Raw genomic sequence first — 24,504 nt, 5'->3', positions numbered from 1 at the left:
CCTTTCCCCAAAAAATCTAATGATCTATCATCATTATTTTTAATTTTTGTATTTATATTACATTTATAATATATTTATATTAAATAATAAATACAATACTTTAAATTTATATATTATATTGTATATAATATTTATATAAATATATTATATTGCATATAATATATTTGTATAAATATATTTATTTATTATTTTTATCATTATTACTATTAGTGTTGTTAGTAGTAGTATCTGCATTTTCTAGATGATAAAACCTCAGTTCAAAAGAGAGAAAAAATAATACTCTTACAGTTGCATGAGGATCTGAACTTCGCTCCAAATCCTATATTTGTAAGATCAATAAGTATAGTTCTATAGGTGATTGAGGTAGTCAATTAAAAATATAACTGCTATTTATATAGCAATTCAAGGTTTACAAAGTCCTTTATCTGAATCCAACAATACTATGTCAGTACTATAGCATGACAGATAGATAGACAGATAGATAGATAGATAGATAGATAGATAGATAGATAGATAGATAGATAGATAGATGATAGATAGATAGATAGATACATCGATAGATTAGATATAGATATAGCATGTAGTGTCAGTGCTCTATTTTATTTTTGCCAGTTTACAAGTGAAGCAACTGAGTCTCAAGAATGCATTTGACTTGCCCAAGGTTACAAAGTTACTAAATGTTAGAGGTCATATTCTAATCTAGATCACTTCTGTAAATCAGGAGAAGGTCCCACCATTGACAACAGGATTGATTATGTGTACTGAATGAAGAAATCCCTTCTAGCTCTAGTAACGGATGGTAAAGAATCTGCCTATCTTGCTTATAAAATTGTTATGGAGTGGGTCCAGGAAAATTGATTTGAATTCACTCAGGACCAATAGACTTTTACATGGTGCTCTGCTTTGCAAAAAAAGAAAGAAAGAAAGAAAGAAAGAAAGAAAGAAAGAAAGAAAGAAAGAAAAAGAAAGAAAGAAAGAAAGAAAGAAAGAGAAGGAAAGAAGGAAAAAAAATCTGTAGTTAGAATTTATTTAGGGCAATTTGATATGGAGCAGAAAATGAAAATGGACAGAACAAGGACTTTAAATGAAACTAAGTATTTTTCCCTTATACTTCACGAGCTATTCCATGCACCCATAAATTGGTCAGATATGTAAATGTTACTTAACTTGTTCATATTTCAAAATATTTTATAGCCACATATCAACTTTTTATTGAGCTAAGCAATTTATCAAGGAGAAAAATAATTTATTAATTTTTGAAAGAGCAGTGAAATATGGTCCTTCATCCATCCCCATAACCAATCAAATACTTGAGAATTATTTTGCTACCTAATGACTAACAGATGAATGGACGTTATGATTTTATGTTTGCTATCTGTTAAAATCCTCCTATCAAGCCCTTCTTTGGTGCATGGCAAAGTAGAAGGGAAATGGGATTTGCACTCAGAAGACCTGTGTTAAACTACCAGCTCTATCACTTTACTAACAAAGATACTTCATGTAAGACACTTACTCTGAGTCCCAATATTCCCAACTACCAAATAAAGGAAATGGATTAGATGAACTCTAAGGTTCTCCCCAGCTCAAAATCTATGAACTTCTGTTTACAAGACAGTTCTTATCGTTATAGCATAGTTATGATTTTGGATTTTTAGAGGTTGCTCCTGCAGAGCAAATATTCTGACTGATCCTAACAAGTTAAAAAGGCATATAGAAGGCATGTGATGATACACAAACTATACCACTCGAGGACCAGATTAGCTAAGGAATGATGTTTTCTATGCACAATACTTTTCAAAGATTATTAACTAAGGTAAAGAGGAGTTGTGATCTGTGTCAGTGGATGGAGAATTCCTTAGAGAATCCTAGAATTTTTGAAATGATGAAAAGAAATGCTAACTTAAGTCTCAAGTTGGGGATACATACATTTGAATAAAATTATCTATTTTAAATTATTGAGAAACAAAGAAAAAATGAAATACTTCCTGCAGTCAAGGAGCTCCATTCTATTAGGATAAATAGTATATATTCATATAAGTAAATACAAAGTGGAGACAAAATAAATTCAAGGTAATTTTGGTGTTGAAACACAAGTAGCAGGGGATCTAGAAAGACCTTGTAGAGAAGGTAATGCTTACGTTAGATTTTAATAGAATCTAGGGATTCTAAGAGAAAAGGGTCAGGAAGGAAAATATTCTAGGCATGGAATACAGCCTAGTAAAAGAGGAGATAGAAGATAGAATGACACATGTAAGGAACAAAAGATGTCTCTAGCTGAACCTGTGTATGTATGAAGGGGGTTAATTAATATAAAAATATAGATTGGAAACAAGTTATGAATTTTAATAAATTGTCATTTTTAATCTTCACATATTTATTACCAAGGACCATGAGCCCTCATGTATAGGAGAGATTTAATTCATGTTTGTTGAAATATTGGAGAACAGGGAAGTACTAACCACAATTATCTCAGGGGTGAATCAGTCTCATTTTCCTGTCCATGTTGAAATGTTCAGAAAGATGGAGTGATAATCCAAGCACTCAGATATACTTTTCTCTTTGAGAGTCAGACTCTGGGGAAAAAAATAATTATAATGAAACACATTTATGTAGTTTTTAAAGTGCTTCCTGTATGACATCATGAATTTTCTGCATAAGGTATTCTATGAGATAACGTTATTATTTCCAATTTATAGATAAGGAAACTGAGAGTCAGAGATGTGAAAAGGCTTAACCACAATCCTATAACTGTTAAGTGTCATAACCAGGATTAGAACCCACTTCTCTCAATTGTGGATCTAGTGTTCTTTCCACCACCATACAACATTGCCTGATGATTCATATTTGCTTCATATTTAAACTTTCTTTAAAAGGGAGGGGGAGGTGTTCCAGGGTTGTGGAAACCCAGCAAAGCTAAGGTTTTGATTTTCTAAGGGAGAACAGCTACCAGCAATGAGGAGGTCAACATCCTCGCTGAGAACAATTTGAAGTAAATGATCTATCAAAGCTATAGTAGGGCTTTCTCTCTCTAAGAATTGTCCCTGCACGTGATCAGATTTCATGGGAAATGCTCATGGAGTTCACAGAGTGAATGATTCTGTTTGAATAGCTTTGATTCCACTTAGGACAAGCACACTCATGAAATGAATGATAAACAATATTACTGAGATGAGTAATGACATAACTCAGGCTGTGAGTTCCCATGCCAGACAACTGTGTCTACACATTCTAAAAAAATGAAGTGGGAAATTGAGACAATTATAGAGAAAACTCAAGCCAAGTCAATAGGACTGTCAGAAATGAGAGCCTGCATGAGGCTGAATATTGCCATTTTCCACTTTGTACCCATATTTATGCCTCACTTACCATTTTATGACATCATAGAACCAAAGGACCTCTGAATTGGAATGGCTGTTAGTTCAATGGAAATCTGCATGAGAATCTCCTCCAAAACAACCACAAGTAGTGGCCATTCAGTCTGTACTTGAGAGAGGAAAGAAGGAAAGAACATGAGCATATTAGTGTGTAATATGTGGCAGGCATCATACTAAGCACTTTGGAAATATCATTTTACCTGATGCTTACAAAACACCTGGTAGGTAAGTGCTATTATTAGTCACATTTTACAGTTGAAGAAACTGAGGTTCATAAAACTAGTAAGTGTCTAAAGCTGAATTTGAATTCATGTCTTTCAGACTCCAAGAGCAGCACACTTTCCAGTGTGCCCTTTAGCTATTTTTAGTTCTCTAGGGCCTGAAACTCAGTCTTACTTAGCAGCTCATTTCATTTAAACTGATTCCATTTATTGAAGAGTATGGATAAATAGTGTTCCTACTCAAACTGCAATTAGACTTTCCTTCTCCAGCAGATTAAAGCGAACATAGGTTAAGTGACTCGTCCAAGATCATACGGCTAGTCAGAACCTGAGGCTGTATTTGAACTCAAGTCTTCCTGACTCCAGGCCCAGCATTTTACGCACTAAGCCACCTAGCTGCCCCCTATGACTACATAGTAATAGCTAAATATCTTCCCTAGACAATTCAATTCCAAGGTTGCTTAACTCTACTGACTGCTGGGAAGTGTGATTTATTATCACTTCTCAGAGACTAAGATTCATCAATGTAACTGATCAGAATTAGAATGTCTTTTAATATTTTTTCATTTAGATCACATACACATATATCTATCTATCTATCTATCTATCTATCTATCTATCTATCTATCTATCTATCTATATATATATATATGTAGAGAGAGAGAGAGAGAGAGAGAGAGAGAGAGAGAGACATATGTGTGTGTGTAAAGAGAGAGAGAAATATTTGTGGGGTATGTGTGCATACATGTATTTAATATACATATATAGAATTTTAGTTACTTTTCTCTGATTCATACATATCTTCATAGATTTCTTTAAGTCAGTCAGTCAACAAGTATTTCTTAAATGCTTACTATGTTCCAGACATTGCAAAGGAAAAAGGTAAGGCCAAAATAAAAAATAGTCCCTTTTCTGAAAATGCTCAGTCTAATCTGGGAGACAAAACACTAGCAATTATGTACAAATAAGATATATAGAGCATAATTGGGGGATAATTTCAAAGGAAAGGCAGTTCCCTTTAGATAGAATAAGGGAGAGAATTACAAGCAACAAATCAACTAGAAAAAATGCACAGTCAGGAAATGGAATGTCACGCAAGAAACAGCAAGTAGACCATTGTACTGGAGCATAGAGGACATGGGAGGTGGGGACAGTAAAATGTAAGAATATAGGGTCATATCAAAAAGGACTTTGAGCACCAAACAGAGGATTTTGCGTTTTATACTGGAGGAGACAGAAAGCCACAGGAGTTTCTTGAATGTAGGGGAGAGAAAGATGACATGATCAGACTTGTGCTTTAGGAAGATCACTTTTATAGCTAAGTAGAAAATAATGTGAGATTTGTGGCAGCAAGATCAACCAGAAAAGGCTATTGCTATAGTCCAAGTAAGAGTGTTGAGAGTCTGCACTAGGGTGGTAACAGTGTTAGAAAAAAGAAGGGGGCATAGGAAAGAAAGAGGCATAGTTGTGAAGGTAGATTTTACAGGTCTTCATAACTGATTTAATGGGGGTGGCGAGAGAGAGACAGAGATACGGAAATAGGGAGAGACACAGAGAGAGAGAGAGAGAGAGAGAGAGAGAGAGAGAGAGAGAGAGAGAGAGAGAGGGAGAGGGAGAGAGGAGTTGAGAATGAAACCTAGGCTTCAAGCCTGTGTGACTGGGGAGATGATAGTGTCTTCAGTATTAAGTAGAAAAGTTAGGAATCAGTAAATATTTGTTAAGTGGCTACTAAGTGATAGGCACTTTGCTAAGTGCTAGGGATGCTAAAAGAGGCAAAAGATAGTTCCTGAACTTCAAGTTACTTACAAACTAAATGGGAAGATGGAGGGCTTGGTAGAAAAAACAATCAATTCTCCATATTAATTATTTTTATGAAATACTAATAATATATTAAATCCATAAAACCCAATTTGTTCATTTATTCCACAGTTGGTTCAATTCCCTTTTCTAGATAGTATTTGTCACCATAAAAAATATTAATGTGAATTGGCAAAAGTGAGTCATTTCTCCCTAATTTTGACTCTCTTGAGGCATATGCCAAGTGGAGAGAGGGTTGGCTAAGAAGTGGTGTAAAGATTAGTCACTGATTTCAAAGATATTGTCAATTTACTGAAATTTATCAAATTAAAAACTGATTTCCAAAATCATCATATCATATCAGAGATCTACTACTAGTATTTTAGTATGTTTCTATTCCACAAGGCTATTCAAATAACTATTTGCATCACTGATTGGCTTGACCACTTTGAAGAGTATGAAGTAAAACCACAAAATTATTTCAATTTGCATTTCTCTCATCTTTAATGATTGAGAGCAATTTTTCAAATTAATGTTAGTAATTTGTGATTCTATTTCAAAACTTATTTATTAATAATACAAATATATGAAGGCATTTTATGATACACATTTATATCTAATATTATTTATATGTATTATCCATATTTATATCCATTTTTCATATTTGTTTTATTTCTATTCTATCTATTATTATTTATATCTATTATCAATTTTCTATCTATCACATAGACCTCTGATTTCATCAATGTAGGGAACTTTTGAGGAGGAGCAAATTTATGTACTAAGGCAAATTGGTACCTGTTCTGAAACCTATGCTGTTAGGGAGTTACATGGGATACTGTTAGGTTTAATGACTTACTCAAAGTGAAAAATCTAGAGTGCTTCAGAAGCAGGACTTGAACCGAGGTCTTTCTGATTCAGAGTCCTGGACTCTATCCACTCTAGTTTCTGCTTCTCTTTGGCAATATATGCATTTATTCTCACATTTTAGATATTAATGTCATTCAAAGGATATTTTGAGAAATAAACTTTATTCTTTAATCTACCAAATCTAAACATATTCTATATGATTTGATTGTATATTTGAAGTATTTTATGTTTAATGTTATATTTTATCTTTTATATTCTGCTCTATCCTTTTCTTGATTAATGTTTTCCCTAAAAGTCCTAATTATGAATAACATGTCTTCCTAGTTTTTACAATTTTTTATATGTCACATATCAATCTTGAAATTATTCTGACATATGGTGTAAGATGCTAGTTTAAACTCAATTTCTGCCAAACTGACTTCCAGTTTTCCCAATAGTTCTTTTCAAATAGAATATGTTTTTTAGAACTAAGTATGGATTTTTTAAAGTTATTTACTAATACCTCATCACCTATTGTACCCCATATGGCTTCTTTCTCTATCTATACTATATCCAACTAATTGCTTGGTGCATTTATACAAGTTAAATTATTTAAATTTTTTATGAGTTATTCCACACAAGAAAACAAAAGTCTCCATATGAAACAGGTGTATTCAACATTTCAAAGCCAAATATTTTTAACATAGTCTCATCAAGAAACACAACACCTGCACTACTATATTTGCATGCATAATTTTATTCTTGCTCATTCTGTATCAAATCCATCTACAGAACTCATCAATATGCCAATTTAAATCACAGACTACTCCTGGTTTTGTTCAGTGTGGAAGCATTTTCCTGAACAAAGCTATCAGTCAAAAGTTAATTTAAGGTCCAAATTCATTTTGAAAAGGCCTAAGCAACACATGATTTTCCTGAATATCTTTTGAAGATGAACCTGGTTGCACAGTGTATGAATGATTCATAAATAAAAATAAAAGGATGAATTACACAGACATACATCAGTATACGAAACGAATGGAGATTAGCTTATGTATTTTCGTTATAGGCATTTATATTCCTTTGCTTTTTAGTGAGATAAGTAATTATCTAAAATAAAGACCTAAAGACTGAACATTATCTGTCAGCAGCATGAGTCTATTCTCCTTTCCCAGAAAACCCTGAGAGATCTTTAACCATCTCTTCTTTGTTTATAGATACACTAATATTTCTAATATTGTTACCTTAATAACACATACCATTTGTTTTTAATGTTTCATGTGAGATTCCTATTTGAGCAAAAGTTGGATTATATGAACTCTGAGTCCTTTCCAAATCTGGCAACCCAGGATTTTCTGGTCTGGAGGATGCTACTTTTCAAAGAAGCTAATGTTAGGAAAGGGTTAAGGTCAAGGTGATAATATTGGAAGGCAAAAATTATAAATATCATGCCAATATTTGGATAATTCATTTATTGTCTCTGGTCTTCCATTTCATCATCTAATAAATTAGGAGGTTGGCTACTTCAGTGAGGCAGTGTGTTTTGTGGATAGAGCTTTGGAATCAGAAATATATGAACTCAAATCTTTCCTCAGACTTTTACATAGCTATATGATCCTGGGAAAACAGGATCAGATTAGATTCTCTGGTCCTCAGATTTATACCTGTAAAATGAGGGGGTTGAATTTGACCTCTACAATCCTTTCTCCTTATAAATCTAAGAATCTATAAACCAAGAATCTATTCTACATTCTCTTCCAGTAAAACTTAAAATTTTAATATATATTTTTCCCAAAGCATATTTTCTAGTTGTTTTTTTTTTTCTGGCTTGTGAGTAGTTGGTGAATCAGTTTCTGTATATTTCAAATGTGAATATTACTGCTTCTGATTTTGAGTTCATCTTCAAGTTAACATGGCATAATAAAAGTCAGCTTTAGAAGCAGGAATACTTGAGTTCAAGTTATATTCCTAACATATACCCACTGTATGACCTTGGATAAATCACTAAATGCGTATGTGTGTATGTGTGTGTGTGTGTGTGTGTGTGTTCTGAGTAGTTTTCTAAGACTATAAGTTGAATAGAAGGTATTGACCTTTTTTTAGTGAAAGAAGTTTGCTCACCCAGATTTTTGTTTGTTCTTGACTTATTCCCTTATGTTTCATGGAAATTGTGGCCAAAAGTGGTTAGGAATGGGAATGGGTGAGGGGATTTATTGATTCCATAGCATCAGCAATGGAATCTTTTAAAAGAAGCACCTGGAAAGTTTCCAAAAAAGTAGGGTCCAGCTAAAGGGTCAAACTGATTTGAAAGAAATTGAGAGCAAAGAGAGCCTGGTGGCTGGAGATGGCTATTCCTATGTAGAAGATAGCAGGTTTTGGAGCTGAGGCTCCTTTTGGTCTTAGGGTATGCATTTTAGTTTTTCTAAAAATAAAAAAGAAAGTATAGTTGGACTCTAGTCCAAGAATTTCAGCTAAATCCAAAGCTAAAGACAGAAGAGGTTCTAGCCAAGCACCAGAACCAAGCACTGTACCTAAGAATAAACCCAAGACTCAAGATAACATATTATTAAACAAATCTGCATCACAAAAAAGTCATAAAAAGAGATAAGTGAAGAGGAAAGAATACTGGTATTGAAGATATAAATTGCCCTTGTCATATGTGTTCTCTATATGTGTCCCTTTCCAAAAGTGAACTCTACTGGCGTTCATTTTTTGTTTTAATTTTGGAGTCAAGGACCAACACACAAATACAGAATAGAGAAAAGGAACAAAAACACATCACAAATTTAAATATTGGAACTTAAATACAAAGTAAGAAAGAAGAAAACATGTCATGTGCTTAGCAGAACATGAGAGGATTCAAAATATGTAACAATAAATTTTCATTTCAAGAAAGACTGTATGATGAATAATATACGTTGCATTGAGAATTGCTCATCTTTTGTTTGCTTCCTTCTGAGTTTTCTTTTGTTCTCTCCGATGCACTTTTCTTACTTTGTTCTTTTTTCCCCTCCCCTCACAACTCCTCAAAGGCTAGAATAAAGTTCAGGTACGTTTCTCTATAGTTATAGATATATACATACACATATACATACATATATAGACATATACTTTTCCAAAAATATTCTACTCCTGATCTTTAATGTTCATGCATATCTTGTTTCCAATCCCTCCTGCCTCCTCTACTGTACTTCTTACCCACTATCTTGCCCTCCTATGACTTGCCTACTCCATTCCAAGGATCTCTCCCCTATCCTCCCATTCCTATAAATCTAAACACCTTTCTGAAGCCCCCTTTTACCTATTCGCTAACCCTCCCCTCTAAAGATCCCTTCCTTGTCCTCTCCTCCCTCTCAATGCACCTATGGTTTTATTTCTTCTGAATTTAGGAGATTTTTATATTCTTTTAAGTACGTGTGCATTGTTCCCTCTTAAATCCATTTCCAATGAATGTAGGTTACTAGAACTACCACCCCTCCTCCCCCATCTAATTCCTCTGTATCAGGTCTTCTTCTTGCACTTCATTTGCAAAATAATTACTCTTTTTAGCTATTCCTAAATGGATTTACTTTTTAATTATTACCAAAGAGAGGTTTACCCTGATCTTTATGAGCTACCCAATTATTAATAAGAATCTTAGACATACATTTTACATATATAAATGGCAAACAGATTGTCCTTATGAATCCTTTATTACCAGTCATTGGTATATACTTTATATATACTTTCATTCTTGTATGTCAAATCTTCTATTAGGTTGAGGATTGTTTTAAAGGAAGCCTTGGAAGTCTGAGAGTTTATCAAATGTCCTTTTTCTCATTCAGAGTAATAATTAACTTTGCAGGGTATGAAATGTTTGGCCAAAGACCCATTTCTTTTGCCCTTCGATCTATTGTGTTCTAAAAATTGCAGTCCTTTAATGCCTCTGCTGCTGGATTTTGTGTGATTCTAATTATGGCTCCATCATATTTAAATTGCTTTAATCTTGATGCTTTAATATTTTATCCTTGAGCTGGGAGTTTTGGAATCTGACTATGATATTCTTATGAGGTTTCCTCATAGAATCTCTTTTAAGTGGACATCAATGAATGCTTTCTATTTCTACTCCTCTCCCCTGCTCCCCCACCCCTTGTTCTAATGCTTCAGGATAATTTTCTTTGATTCTTTCTTCTACTATTGTATCAGTATTATTTTTTTGATAACTTTAAGTTAATCCAATTATTTTTAGATTTTCTCTTCTTAATCTATTCTCCAAATCTGTTGTTTTCCTTATAAGATATTTCACTTTCTCTTCTATTTTTTTCATTATTCATATTTTGGTTATTTCTTGATCTCTTATAATTTCACTGACTTCACATTGCCCAATTTTAATTTTCAAGGTGTCATTTTCTTCCTTAATATTCTGGATCTCCTTTTCTAATGGTTGACTTTTATAACTACCTTGTTTTCTTGGGTTATTCTTATTTTCTTTTTTAGTTATTCCTCCATCTCTATCACTGGATTTTTAAAGTCTTTTTTAAGATCTTCTATACATTCTTTTTGGGCAGGTGACCATTTTACGTTACTCTTTGGGGGTTTCTTTGCTTCGGTATCCTCCTCTGAGGATGAACTCAGGTAATCTCTATTCCCATAATAACTTTTTATGGTTGTATTCTTTCTCCTTTGCCTGTGCATTTTTTGTGGTAATAGCTTATTTTTTGTAATCACCTCTAGTCCTGGGGTATGGTGGATGGTGTCTCTTGCCTCAGATCTTCAGCTCTCCCCTCTTGCCTGGAACCAAAGCCGAACCTCCAATCCCCTGGAAGTGCCCACAGCCAGGGGCTTTCTGCCTCGCTGCGTCTACACTCACCAGGTTGTGGGCTGGATCCTTCTTATCCCTGCTACTCTCCACAGTACAGCTGTGTCCGGCCTTTCTTATCAGCAGAGGTTCCCTCAATCTTCTTGGGCTCAAATGTCCAACTCCCCCCACTATCTGGGGTAAAAGTTCTTGTTGCTAGGGTAGATGCAGTCTCCCAAACCAAATAACCCCACGGCTTGCCACTTGTTGTTAAAGAGGCTTGAGGCTTGTTAAAACAGAAACTAGCCTGGAGGTTTTTGCTCTTAAGGCCCTGGGATTTTTCTTCTGACCTTCTGGAAGACCCCTGTTGTGCTCCTCTTCTCATTTACCTCCACCTACTCTTTATCAGCCCTCAGGTGCTATTTTAAATCTTTTGTGGGGGGAAATCTTGAGAGCTTGGAATTTTCTGACCATCTTCCCAGAATCTTCAGGCATTCACTTTTCTTACTGATGCTCTGCGCATTTGTGGGAGAGTGTGTCACAGATTTAAGAGCTAAAGCAGGGATTTTTTTCTTTGTTATTACTTTTTTTACTATGAAATTTCCATAGGTATGTAAAAAGCATGGGCCAAGCTAGGACACATGGTAACGGGCATTACCATCAGCCTACCCCTGGAGAGTAAGGGTAAGGGTCAAACACTTGGTCACATCTAGTCCAAAAGTTTGGCATACATATTTCCATTTCAGAAACATTTTTGGGGTCCTCTTTGCTGGCTGTAGGAGACAATTGCATCAGTTGGGGCTTATGAACCATTTTTCTTAATTTGGACACATAGAGTACCTTCAGCGTAAGACAATAGTCTCTGGGGACCCAATTGTCAAGTACATGTTGTATGAGGGGGAATGTAGCTCTGAGGGATACTGTATATATTTATATTAGCATCAATATAAGTATCTATATAGAACAGTTATCATGGAGTAACGGAGAAGAGACCAGAATTAGAGGCAAGAAAATCAAGTGACAACCTCTCTGAGCCTCAATTTCCTTATCAAAAAAAAAGCTGATAATAGTACATAATACACAAAATTGTTTCAGAATCTAATGTGATCCATAAGAAATCTGTTGAAAATCATTAAATAATATATAAATGTCATTCATTAGTGTATATCAGTATTACTGGTAGTATCAGTAGTATTGTAAGTATTTGGTACAAAACATTATATAAAATGCAAAGGCTTTAAACAAAACCTAAGTGAGCTTATCATTAGGCAAGGTATATAGAGAATTGGCTGGAATGCACACTTGACCTAAGTTTTGAAGGGTGGGTATGGGAAGATGATAATGTAGGCATTATGGAAATGGTGGTCAATATGAGGAAAGACATGGAAGCAGGAGAGAATTCAGCAACATATACAATTCCCACTGAAACCAACCTCAAATATTTGGGATATTCAGGTCAGTGACTGAATTGATAATGTTTTATCCAAAGACTATTTCATCCAATGGAAGCAAACCAACCAAGCATTCCTGTCCTGAAGACATTTGTGATGGTACAATATTAAAATTTTAATTCTGATAGGAAACTCTGGGATCATATACTTCAGTTATTCCCCAGTATGAATCTTTTTCTAAAGCATCTCTGCCAAGTCTTCCAGTCTCCACTCAGAGACCTTCAGGAAAAGGGAGCTTGCTAAAACTTTGGAAGTCCATTCAGCTTTCACAGTGTGGAAAATACTCCGTAGAGTTACCTGAAATCTATTTTCTTTATAGGAGATTTTTTTGTTTCAATTTCCAAAGAAAATAAGAAAAGTATTAGAAAAATTTTAAATAGCTAATGAAGATTCATTAAGATAAATGGAGAGGAAGGAAGACATAAAAAAGAAAACAAAGAAAAAGAAAAAATTGCTGTCAAAGAGAATCCTAAAATTTGGCACTGTGAGTGATGGTCAAGAAGGAGTAATAGCTCTTAAATCCTTCACTGATTTAGTTACCTAAGAGGTTGCACTTTGAAAGCAAAGGCTCATCAAATTCTATCCCATAGCAGCAGACTACTAAAGGGAATGAGGCCATGCAATATATTGATTTCCTGTAATCCAAAACCCCAGGCTGTTTATCAAACACACATGAATGTGCCTTCTCAAAGGAGTAAAGAATTGGTAGGAAGTCATGCCTATAAAGTAACTCCAGAGTTGTGCTGGCTAAACAGTCATTTCATTTCCCTTAATCAGGTAGATTAAAGAAATATCAAAGGCTTCTGTACTTCACGCTCCTAAGGAACAGAATGGAGGTGACATCATACAAAAGGATAAGATTCATGCCCTTAATATTAATCACAACACAACCATGGCTATTGTAGGAACAAAATGGTAGGATCTTAGAATCTCAAAGCTGGAACAATTCTTAGGAAGTAGAATTGTTATATTATAGTGAGATATAGAAGTGACTTTGGAATTTTAAACCTGGAAGGGGCCATTGAACACAGATTGTCAGAGCTGAAAGTTCCCTAGTGTACAGAAAATGGAATGTAAACGATTAAGTCATAAATCTAGATGATCCCATAAAACAAGGGATGACACAGAACTTGAAAATCAGTATGTCCAAATTTGAAGAAGCCACAGAGGTCATCTAGTCCAACACAAGAACGTAAACAAGAATCCCCTTTAGCACACATCTAAAAAGTGGCCATCTAGCCTTTGTTTCATGACTTCAAATGAATGAGAACAACTGTTATCCTTTTTGTTTTCTAGCTAGGTCATTCTTCTGCTTAATAAACTCCAATTGCTCCCTATTTTCTATAGGGTTAAATATAAACTCCTCTTTAGTATTCAAAGACCTCTACAATCTACCTCTGTTGTGTCTGTTCTTTTTAAGTACAGGCACATCTGACTATAGGTATGAGAAGTACTCATGAGTGACTAGATATCCAGCAGCTGGGATCCATACCAGATTTTGAAGATGACTGAGCACAATGATGAATTCTGAAGGGCCTGCTTAACTCAGTGGATTGAAATTATCTAAGAGAGAGCTATAGTGCCACATTGATCCATGTAAAGGCTATGTTGCATTCAAAAGCAACCTTGATTGACTGATTGCTTTATATGAGCTGCTTTAAGGTTTCAGGTTCTCTCAATAACCAAGATGATATGATAGAATGTCCCCAGTTGTGTGAAAATACTTTATAATATCTGTTCTTGATAGATTTTCAGTTCTACTATGACTTTTGAAAGAACTAATTAATTAATTAAATGATACTCACCATTAGAGGATGTCAATAATATTAGGGAGATGCTAACTTAATGTTACCTAGCAATGCACAAGTGATATACAAGGTGATCTGGGGAGTGGGGGGAGGGGGAGGGGGAAGGTATGGTTATCATTGCCATCAAGAATACAACACACAATACACAATAGTGTGTAATTAGAGCTGCTCTTTGATAGAGACTAGGTATCCTGAGAGATGAAAGTGAAAAGGAAGTGGATTCCAGGCACGGGTAATTTAAGCAAAATATCATTGCATGACCTCCAGGACCCCTTTCAACTTTGATATTATATGCTTAGATTATCCCCAAGATATTAAAAGTATTGAAAGAAGTTCTCAAACAATTTGAGTCATAGAATCATAAGATTCTAAATTTAGAGATGCAAGGGATTTTAGAGATCATCTAATCTAAATCTATTCCATATCATGTGTGTGTGTGTGTATATATATATATATATATATACATATATATATATGTTTATGTGTGTGTGTGTGTGTTATGGACCCTTTCAGCAATGTGGTAAAGTCTATGTATGGGCCTCTTCTCAGAATCATGTTTTTAAATTCATATAAAAGACAAAAAATTACAAAGAAAACCAATTATATTGAAATTCACTTATCAAAATATATGTAAAATGAGTCAAACTCAAATAACCCAGGTTAAGAACCTCTGATCTATTCTAGTACCAAAAGATTTAGAAGTATATGAGACAACATGAAGGAATTATTACTTGTATCTTTAGAAAGAATGTTTACAACTGTGAGATGACAGATCATGGAAGCATCAAATTATCATAGTATGACTATAAATCAGAACTTTTATTAAGGCTCCTCCCCCATCATGGGGCACTTTAGCTGTCATAAAGCATGACTGATCAGAACTAAGAGATTCCAAGAATGATTTCTTCTCCTGGAGGCATTTTTGAACATCTAAAATTTCACAGGTGAAATGGGAATACTGTGAGTAAAAATCCATCCAGAAAAAATAGTAGTAAGCAAAAAATTTAAAAAAAAATGTTTAAAAAGACAAGAAAGAAGACAAAGAAGAACGACTTCTCCCAAAGGAGTCATAAAGACTCAGTTTCCCTTCAGACTCCAGCATGAATGTCCCTCTGGCTTGAACCAAGATTAAAATGAATCTAACAATTCTTTAAGGGATGGTAATTCTTCTTCCTACAGAAACTAACAGCATGTATATAAGATCAACTGATATACACTATTGTCTCAAAGGAATGTAATGTGGACAACATTTGCATTTCAAGTGAGCATCAGCTCTGGGTTGTTGCTTTGAAAATATAGGTTGTGTATGTGTCTCCGTGGCAATATTCCACATTCGCAAACCACCGCTCTTTATGAATTCCTGTTACCAGGATTACCAAGAGGTTATGAAAACTATTCAGAGAATCTCATAGTAGGAGGAGATGTGAGGGTAACTCCTTCAACTCCTTGCCTAAAGCTAATTACTTTCTCAGACAAATGGATATCCAATTTGAATAGCATCATTGCTGGGAAACCCACTATCATTCCCTATCTCATAAAACAGTAGAACATAATCTTCCCTGGCTACAGAGACTATTTGTGGTTTGTTTTTGAATCTCCTGTAGCATGAATGGTGCCTACATGTTGTAACTACTTAATAAGTGTTTGTCAAATTGAATTTATTAAAACACACTGTACCATGGTTGGAAAGCTTTAGTACTTCCTTATGTTGAGCTAATATATGACTCCCTGCAATTTCCATTCAGTGATCTTTGTTCTATGTACTGAGACTGAGTGAAATGACTCATTTCTCTTTCAGAAAATAGCTCTCCAAATTTAGTCCTCCCCAAGTCAGCCTTGTCATCTCTATGCCGTCTCTATTTCCTTCAGTGGACTCAGGGTCTGACTATTTAATTATCAAATCCAGTCTAAAAAAGTCCTGGCAATATATTTTGCTAGTTTTGTTTGTTTGTTTGTTTGGGTTTTTTTATGGAACAACTTATAAAATTAAAACATCTTAGAAATGGAGGCCACCTATCTGACCTGTATCTTGAGAGATAATCATTACAACATATACAATAAGTAATCTTTCCCTTGAAGAAAAAAAAAAGAAAATTAATAGATTTGTTGAATATGGTACCTCTAGAGACAGCGCATTCAATTCTTGGTTGTGATTGTTAGGTAGGAAAATTTTTGTTGTTTTGTTGTTGTTGTTGTGGAACAATGGTTTTCCTCACTGTAAATTCTACCTATTGTTCCTAATTCTGCCATTTTGGGCAAGGGTAACAAATTTATTCTTTCTTTTTAAAAACAATTCCTCACATACAAACCCTGAAATTGTGTTCCATCTGCATACTACTCAATAAATCTTCTTTTCTCCATTGTTAAAAACTTTCATTCTTTCCACTCTTGTTCTTAAACCTGACTTTTCACCCCGGCAACCATCCTCTGGCCTTGTTGAGGTTCTTCCCCCAAACAATTCAGCCATATAGAACAAAACACTCTCCTGAAGTGGTTTGTCTTACATAAATTTAGTAACATGATTAAACCTATAAAAGAAAGCCAAATTTTATAACATTTCTATAAAACATACCATGAAAATTGGAGATATATAATGTTCAGGCAACACTGACATATATGGGAAGATAAGAGGCACAGGATCAGGCAGGAAAAAAAGACAGTAAAATGACCTAATATTTATGATTTGCACTGCATAACAAAACAGTCTTTATAGACTTACAAAAAGACTTATGGCTCCCTTGATACTTGGATAGTTCATGGAGAAGAAAATTAAGAAAGAGAAGCCAACCTTTAAATAACTTTAAAGACATAAAACCACTCTGGAAAAAAAAGTTTTAGTAACCCTAAATGGGATACTCACTTAGATAGAGTAATGGTTTGGAATGCACCATTACATCATATTGATGGACAAAATCAGAGAATTGTTGTTAGATAGCTCTTCCGAAAAGGGTCATCAGAGGAGTATCATCTTAGGAAGATATAATAAGAGGTAACCTAGTCTACCACTAATCCTATACTACCCTAAATGAACTTGTAGTAAGTCCTTACTAGGAAGAAAAACAATACTATAAGAAAAGAAAAATAGGGAGAACTGGCTAATTTTTTTAAACAAGAAATACCAACTGAAGACCAGTCTATCATTCCCAGAATCCTTATCCCTTTCACACACATAGACATACCCAAGGCTCATATAGTATATACCAGCCTGTTGACCCAGGATAGCCCCTAATTATGTGTATGTATGTGTATATATGCACACAAACACACAAGGAAAGAGAGGGGGAAAGTGAAATGAAGATCTGAATAGATTTTTGGAAAATAGATTTCACTTGCTTATAATGAAATCTGAATGGGAATATTCAAGAATTCACTTATTTCTCAACATCTTACGGTACTTTTGCTAGGGAATAAGTGAATCATAAACAAAGTTTCAAAGGGAAAAATAAAAATGTATCCTTCATAGACCATAAAAGAATTATGAGCAAATCACATAGGCCTAAATGGAAACTAAGTAATGACATTCTGAATTATGAGTAATAACACAAATTATAGAATTGATCATTACTCATGTTTGGTTTGGTTTGATTGTTGTCCTACTTTCTCAGAGGACCAAAATGACATCAACGTGATAAAGTCAAGTTTAGAAAATAATAATCCTTATGGTACAGGGTACACAAACTCTAAAGTTAGAGGATTTGAGTTTAACTCTCACCCACCTCCCATTATATAATATCTGTTTGAGCTTGGGCAAGTTTTTCAGTCTCATTGGGTTTCAGTTTCTTCATCTGTAAAAATAAAAGTTGGATTAGATAGCCTCTGAGGATGCTTAGAGCTCTAGATCTGTGATTCAGTAAGCACAAATGAGAGGATATTGGCAATGACAGACGAAATGGTGATAATTACCTTTTTATATGCTATTTTCATTCTGGTTGTAAGGGAAATTTCAATCTAAGTGTAGGGAATCTTTATTTTTTTCAAAAAATGACTGCAATATAAAGACAAAACCCATTTTTTTTTAATCTCTTTATTTTTAACAAATAGTTTGGGAGACTTTGTGGACTAAAAACTAATAAACTGATAAGTTGAAGTACATCGAGAAGGACAAGTAAGATAGTGAAGAGCCTACACTTTGTGTCACATGAAAGTCTTGGCAATGTTTTGTCAGTAAGAGAAGATTCAGAGGGCTCATTAAAGATATTATCAAGTATTTAAAGGATGATCATGAATGAAAGAGGGAACAGACTTCTCCCATCTCTTCTCACATGTAGAGAAGTGACGGGTAGACATTGGAAAGGGACAATTTAGATTTGATATAAGGAGATATTTGTCAGCAAGTAGAGTACTCTGAAAGTACTATGTGTTTCAGCATGAAGTGGTGAGTTCCCCATTCATTGAAGGATTTCAAGTATTTTAAGTATTCTGAAGTATTTTCCTTACTTAAGATTCTATGGTTCTGTAATTTATAGTCATGTGCCATTAAGTTTAAATATTTTGAGTTCATTGTCAGAAATAATTATATTTTCTTTCTTCCCTTCCTTCTTCCTTCTCTGCTTCCTTTCTTCTTTCCTTCTTTCCTCTTGCCTGCCTTCCTACCTGACTGCCTTATCTTCCCTCAACTGAAATCATTTCAACTCAAGAAATATTAAATACCTAAGATTGTTTTGGTTTTTGCAAGGCACAATGCTTTGCACTGTGGATATGGAAGCAAAACAGAAACACATGAATTCACCTTTCCTTCGCCCTCCCTTTCTTCTTTTTCTTTCTTCGCTTTCTCATTGTTTACCTTTCATATTGAACTCTCCTATACTTTGCTGTATTCAACAAGATAATAAGCTGAATATCTAGCCATCCTTTAAAGCTCAAATCAAAGGACCTCTTTTCCTGAAAGCCTCCCACATTCCTTTCTCTGAACCCTTTGTTAACCTCCCCTACCCTCCATGAACATAACAAAGAATTTTGAAGGCAAAAATTTAATTCTCTATTTCAGCAATATGATGTTTTTCTGTTTTCTAGGTCTGTTGCTTCTACTTCTAAAAGGTAAAATCATGGATGGGAGGAACTTGGTATCTCCCTAAGTACCAAGAGCAGTGTTCTTTCCAGAAAAGGTACTAAATAAATGTTTGGTGAAAGCAAATCTCTACCTGGTCTTATTTGCTCCCATGGATTCAGTTATCATCTCTATGCATATAATTCCCAAACCCACAAATTCAGCCTTACTTTCTGCCTTGAAGTCTACTTCTTCCTTGCTGACTGCCTAAGGGACTTTCCCACCTGAATGTCTTGTCAGCATTTAAAACTCAATTATTTTAAGATGGAATTATTTTCTCCCCAGAAGCTCCTATCCTATAAAATTCTTTATCTCTGTTGAGGACACAAACGTGCCCCATGACTGGGAGGTAGTATCTTATGTACACACAGTTGAAATTGAATCCTATGATATCAGAAGACCTGAGTTCAACCTCTACCTTGACCAAATCACAATTTTTCTGGTCTAGATTTCCCTCTTCTGTAAATGATGAGTTACACTAGATATCATCTGAAGTGTCTTACAACTCTCAATCTATAATTCTTTCTGTAGCCCAGTTTTATAACCTGTCATCCTTTACTCTTTCATTCTATTTATCCCTCCACCTCCACCTACCAATTGCCAACTATTACTCACAATCCTATCTCTACAACATCATTCATGTCATCTCTTTCACTCTACTCACATGACTTTCTCTGTAATTCAAGCCCTTATTCTCATTCCCTTGAGTTGTGACAATACCTTCTCCCTGCTCCCACTCTTCCCCTTTTTCAATTTAACATCCAGTTTTCTTAAGGCCCAAATCTGACCATATCATTACACTGCTCAAAAGCCTTCAGTTATAAACTCCAAGGACAAAATCCAACCTCCTCAGAATGACATTTAAGGTTCTTATTCGCATAGCTTCTGCAAACTAAATGATAAGCTGTAGCCTGATCTAGAGATTTTTGTCTCTTATAGATATGAGCTTTCAAACAGATTCTCCACACAATCCAAGATGCATCCTATCTTCATCCCTGCTTACAATCCATATTTCCCTTCAAGTCTCAGTTCAGGGGTAGTTACTCTTGGAAGCCTTCTCTGAGAAAGCCCCCTAGATCCTCTGCACCACCACAAATAAATGATATCGCTCTTCTCCTTGTATTTCTGTTTCTGTGTTTCTCTTTTAATTCAGCACTGCAATTGCACTCCTTGAAGTCAGAAAGGAATTATATGTTTTGGGTATTTTTTGTTTTGTTTTATTTTTTTGTCTTTGTAGATTCAAGTCCTAACATAATGGTTATACACATTAAATATTGAATAAATTCCACTTTATTGAATTGAGAATAAAGAACAGTTTTATCCCCCTTCCTTTATTCTTTCCTTTGATAGAAAACAAACCCAGTCTCATTCCATTATTTGAATTTCATTTGTCCAAGAAATTTAAGCGAGTTAGTCTATGGTAGATGTCCTGTCAGTTAGTTTGACCTCGATCCAAGGCACATTTCTGAAACGTACTGACCAAGTGCTTTTGAGTAAACTTCTCTTAAACTCCCAGAGCTCCAGTCAGCTCTCTGAAACTACAAATTGGAGAGCAGATTCTTATCTGTATCAGTAAAAGTTGTGGTCAGTAATGTAAACAATATTAAATATACAACCGGAAGCATTTTGTTCACAGATCATTGATGAATAATGTGGGAGAGTTTGAGCTCCCGAGTCAGTACATAACAGGGGAAAAAAAGTCCTGATTCAAGTTGATGTTAAAGAACATACGTATACTTATAACTTGAGTTTGAATAGATGAGAAAATAATAAAGACGTCTATATATTTTTGAGACTCATGAGAAACAGATCACAGAGGCTTAGAATAGCCCTTTGTATACACAGGAAGCATTTCATACATTGCTTAAACATCAGATCCAAATTCTGTATTCCATATTGACTTCAAAGACCATCTGTTTGTTTTTATTGAATTATTTTCCTGAAGAAGGTGGACTATATGGTAACCAAAATCTCTGTACTGTGCAGTTCAGAGAATTTTCTTTTCTTTCCTGAGATATATGCATTAAGATTTTCCAATGAAATTTCATTATTTTCAGGCCATATTCCAATTCAAATTAGAGACTCTATGTGTGTGTGTTTGTTTACTTTGGTCAGGATCTGTGACTATATTCATGTGGGAATGTTCTGGTGTGGAAACTCATTCCATTGTTGCAACTCATAAATTCATCTTTAACTTAGATTCTTAGAAAGCTGCCTGGGACAGTGAGAAGTTAAATGACTTGCCTATGGTTACATAGCTTTTGTAACAGTTTTAAAAAGTTCTCAACCAAGAATCTTCCTAATATCAAGACTAACCCTGTATCTTCATTATACCATGTGGCCTCCCATATGTGTATGTACATTCATATTTGTATATTGATATATATATGTATATATGTATATATATATGTATATATATATATATATACACCAATGCGTGTATGCATATATATTATGTATATATTGGAGTACACATAAATTTGAAAGTCTTCTTCACCACTCGGTGAACAGATAGGAAAAAAAAGTCACAAAATAAACATGGATGTTATAAAGTATCGAGATGATGCCAATTGCTGATAACAGCTGTCTGTCACCTGCAAATATGCACACATACACATGTCCACGTGTATTCACTATTCAGCTATACAATGTAATGAAACAGATAATACATGTACTTTAATATATGCACATAGATATGCATATATAATGTGCACATCTATGTACATGTTCATGTATATGTATGTCTAACTGTGAAATGTGGACTTGCCAATGAGGGTTCAATCCCAGGAGTTTACATAGGGTGCTCTGCTTAATCCCAAAACTACAAGGATGCTTTGGGAGACTGCTTCTAGAAATACATAATAATGGTGAATGGAGGGGACCTCTCAATATTTCACAACATACACAAATATTCTGTGACTGTTTCCTCTCTGCTTAATGAGTAGTGAAGAAAAGACTTTAAATTAACTACTGCCCTAGAACTGAGTGTTCATACAAAGAAAAAAAAAGCACTGTGTCTGAAAACATGATGTTGACTTTCTATCTCTGTTTTCTTTCATTCATTCATGCTTTTAGGTGGATTATAGGAGATGGAGAAAAATAGACTAAGACCCTGTGAGCTTCAAAAGTTCATAATAGGTCAGTTCCAGAAGTGTAATCCATACCAGAGTTTGCTGGCTGCTGAGACTTGTGAATAGAACCAGCCCACTGATAATTCTGAACTACAGACTTTATGTCACCATGAGTAGAGAGAATAGCCCGATGAAACTACCTCTCTCCCATGTGAAAATTTAGAGAAACACCTGTCAATAAAAAGGAAAATCAAATCTGCTAATTAATGTTCACTGTCCAAGTCCCTCTTTACCTCTCCGCTCCAGGACCATCACACATACACCTGCTTACATATGTACTACAGTTGCAGAGAGGCAGATTATAGTGATATAATTTAAAAAATTAGTTCCTGAAAATTATAGTTGTCCAAAACTGTAATGAGAAGGAAGGCTCATCTGGTCAGAGACCACAGAGGACTCACCATGAAATCTCCACTTCTGTGATCCTCAGTCTCATGATCCATGAAATGAACTAGTTGGATATCCATGGACCCTTTTAGTTTTCATTCCTGGGCAGTAGATATTCCAGGAAATGCAGGCTCACATATGGGTTATAAAATATAAACAACCGTAACAAAAAAAGATTCTGTAAATGATCCATGATCATTTTCTACAGATATGACTAGTAACCATACTTGCATGTATGTATCTTTTATTTCTTTTTATTATTTCAGGTTTAGAGTTATTTTTGGTCTCAGACTAAATGTGGAAAAATATACTTGCTATAAGTACCTAGGAAATTTTGAACATTTTTAATAATTTATTCTCTTTCTAATTCTAATAGTATTCTATGATGCATTTAACAATTATTTTCCCCAATCAATTCCTGGCAAGCAATAATTACTAAATAATATTTGAATATACTAATTATAATTGCAAAGAGAGATACAGAACCTTCTTTCACGGTCCCCTCATGGAAAACTAATGCATTTTGTTTGCTAGGACAGATATCATGGAATTCATGGAATCTCAGATTTGCAAGGGTCCTTTAGTTTTTATGTAGGTCAAATTACATATGAATAATTATCCTCTATATATATCAGTAGTAGTAATTTGCAAATGAATCCTACAAATCTCTTAATCTCCTTGGCCCTAGGTTTCCTTATCTGTGAAATTAGGGAACTGGACTGGATGACCTCTAAGATCCCTTCCCCTCTAGATCTATGTTCCTATGTTTCAAATAACTAGGGCCAGATATTTGGAACTTTGATTTTTCAAAATCAGTACTTCATAATTTCGTGTACATATGTACATATGTCGGGGGGGGGAGGTATGTTTGGAGAAGTTAAACAGTGCATCTCCCTGTTTTAAATAAAATGTAGAGAATAATTCTTTTCATCATTACCATGAACATCAATACTCAGAATCCAGAAAGGAAACTTAAACAAATTATCTAATAGCAATACACATAATACAATATTCCTTGTAATTTTCAAGGAAATATGAGGGGATTTTACAACAAAAAAGCTGGTATTGGCTCATTCGTTTATTCATTCATTCATTCATGGACTCTCAGAAAGGACAGACCTTGTATTACAGACTCTCAGGACAGGAGAGTTGAAACATTTTTCTTTTTATTAAGAATGTAAATCATAAACCCTCTACATTAAAAAAAGAAACACAATAACATAAAAATAAAACAAGTCAATCAGTCAATGAATAAAACCTTAACTTAAAAAGGCTGAGGTATCCCTCTGTAAGTGGGACCATCACCATTTGTTGTGACCTTTGTTTCCAATGACTCAGGAAGAGAAAGTGAGGTTGATGACTTTGCATGGCTCTGCCTAGCTTAAATTCAATTCACTTAGAAGTCAAGACGTCAAACACCTGATGTCATTGGTCCTCTTCCATAATGAAGAATGAACATCATTAGCAGCAACAAGCATTTATTAGAATCTGTCTACATGCTAGGCACAATGCTAAGTGCTGGAGATACAAAAAGAGACAAAAGACAATGCCTATCTTCAAAGGGATCAAAATCTAATGGGGAAGACAACAAGAAAACAAGATGTGTATAGGACAAATAGAAAATAATTAATAGAAAGAAGGCACTAATATTAAGAGGGATTA

General features: G+C 34.6%; 1 long non-coding RNA gene across 3 annotated transcripts in view; it reads right to left on the bottom strand.

Moving 5' to 3' along the window:
• The window catches only part of LOC140528340 (uncharacterized), a 196,860-nt gene that overhangs the window by 150,788 nt on the left and 21,568 nt on the right, over window positions 1-24,504 (bottom strand). The window contains exons 3-4 of one of the 3 annotated variants that reach the window (XR_011975147.1): window positions 3,367-3,478; window positions 2,460-2,573 (exon numbers count right to left, since the gene is read on the bottom strand). This is a non-coding gene — a long non-coding RNA (uncharacterized lncRNA). Of the gene's footprint in view, window positions 1-2,033; window positions 2,574-3,366; window positions 3,484-24,504 lie in introns of those variants that run through there. The other 2 variants (XR_011975148.1, XR_011975146.1) reach the window with 2 other exon arrangements.

The sequence above is a fragment of the Notamacropus eugenii genome, chromosome 1 (genome assembly GCF_028372415.1).
Source record: "Notamacropus eugenii isolate mMacEug1 chromosome 1, mMacEug1.pri_v2, whole genome shotgun sequence".
Lineage (NCBI taxonomy): Eukaryota > Metazoa > Chordata > Mammalia > Diprotodontia > Macropodidae > Notamacropus > Notamacropus eugenii.
Note: the sequence above shows the minus strand (reverse complement) of the source record. Positions and strands in the feature narration are given on the sequence as shown.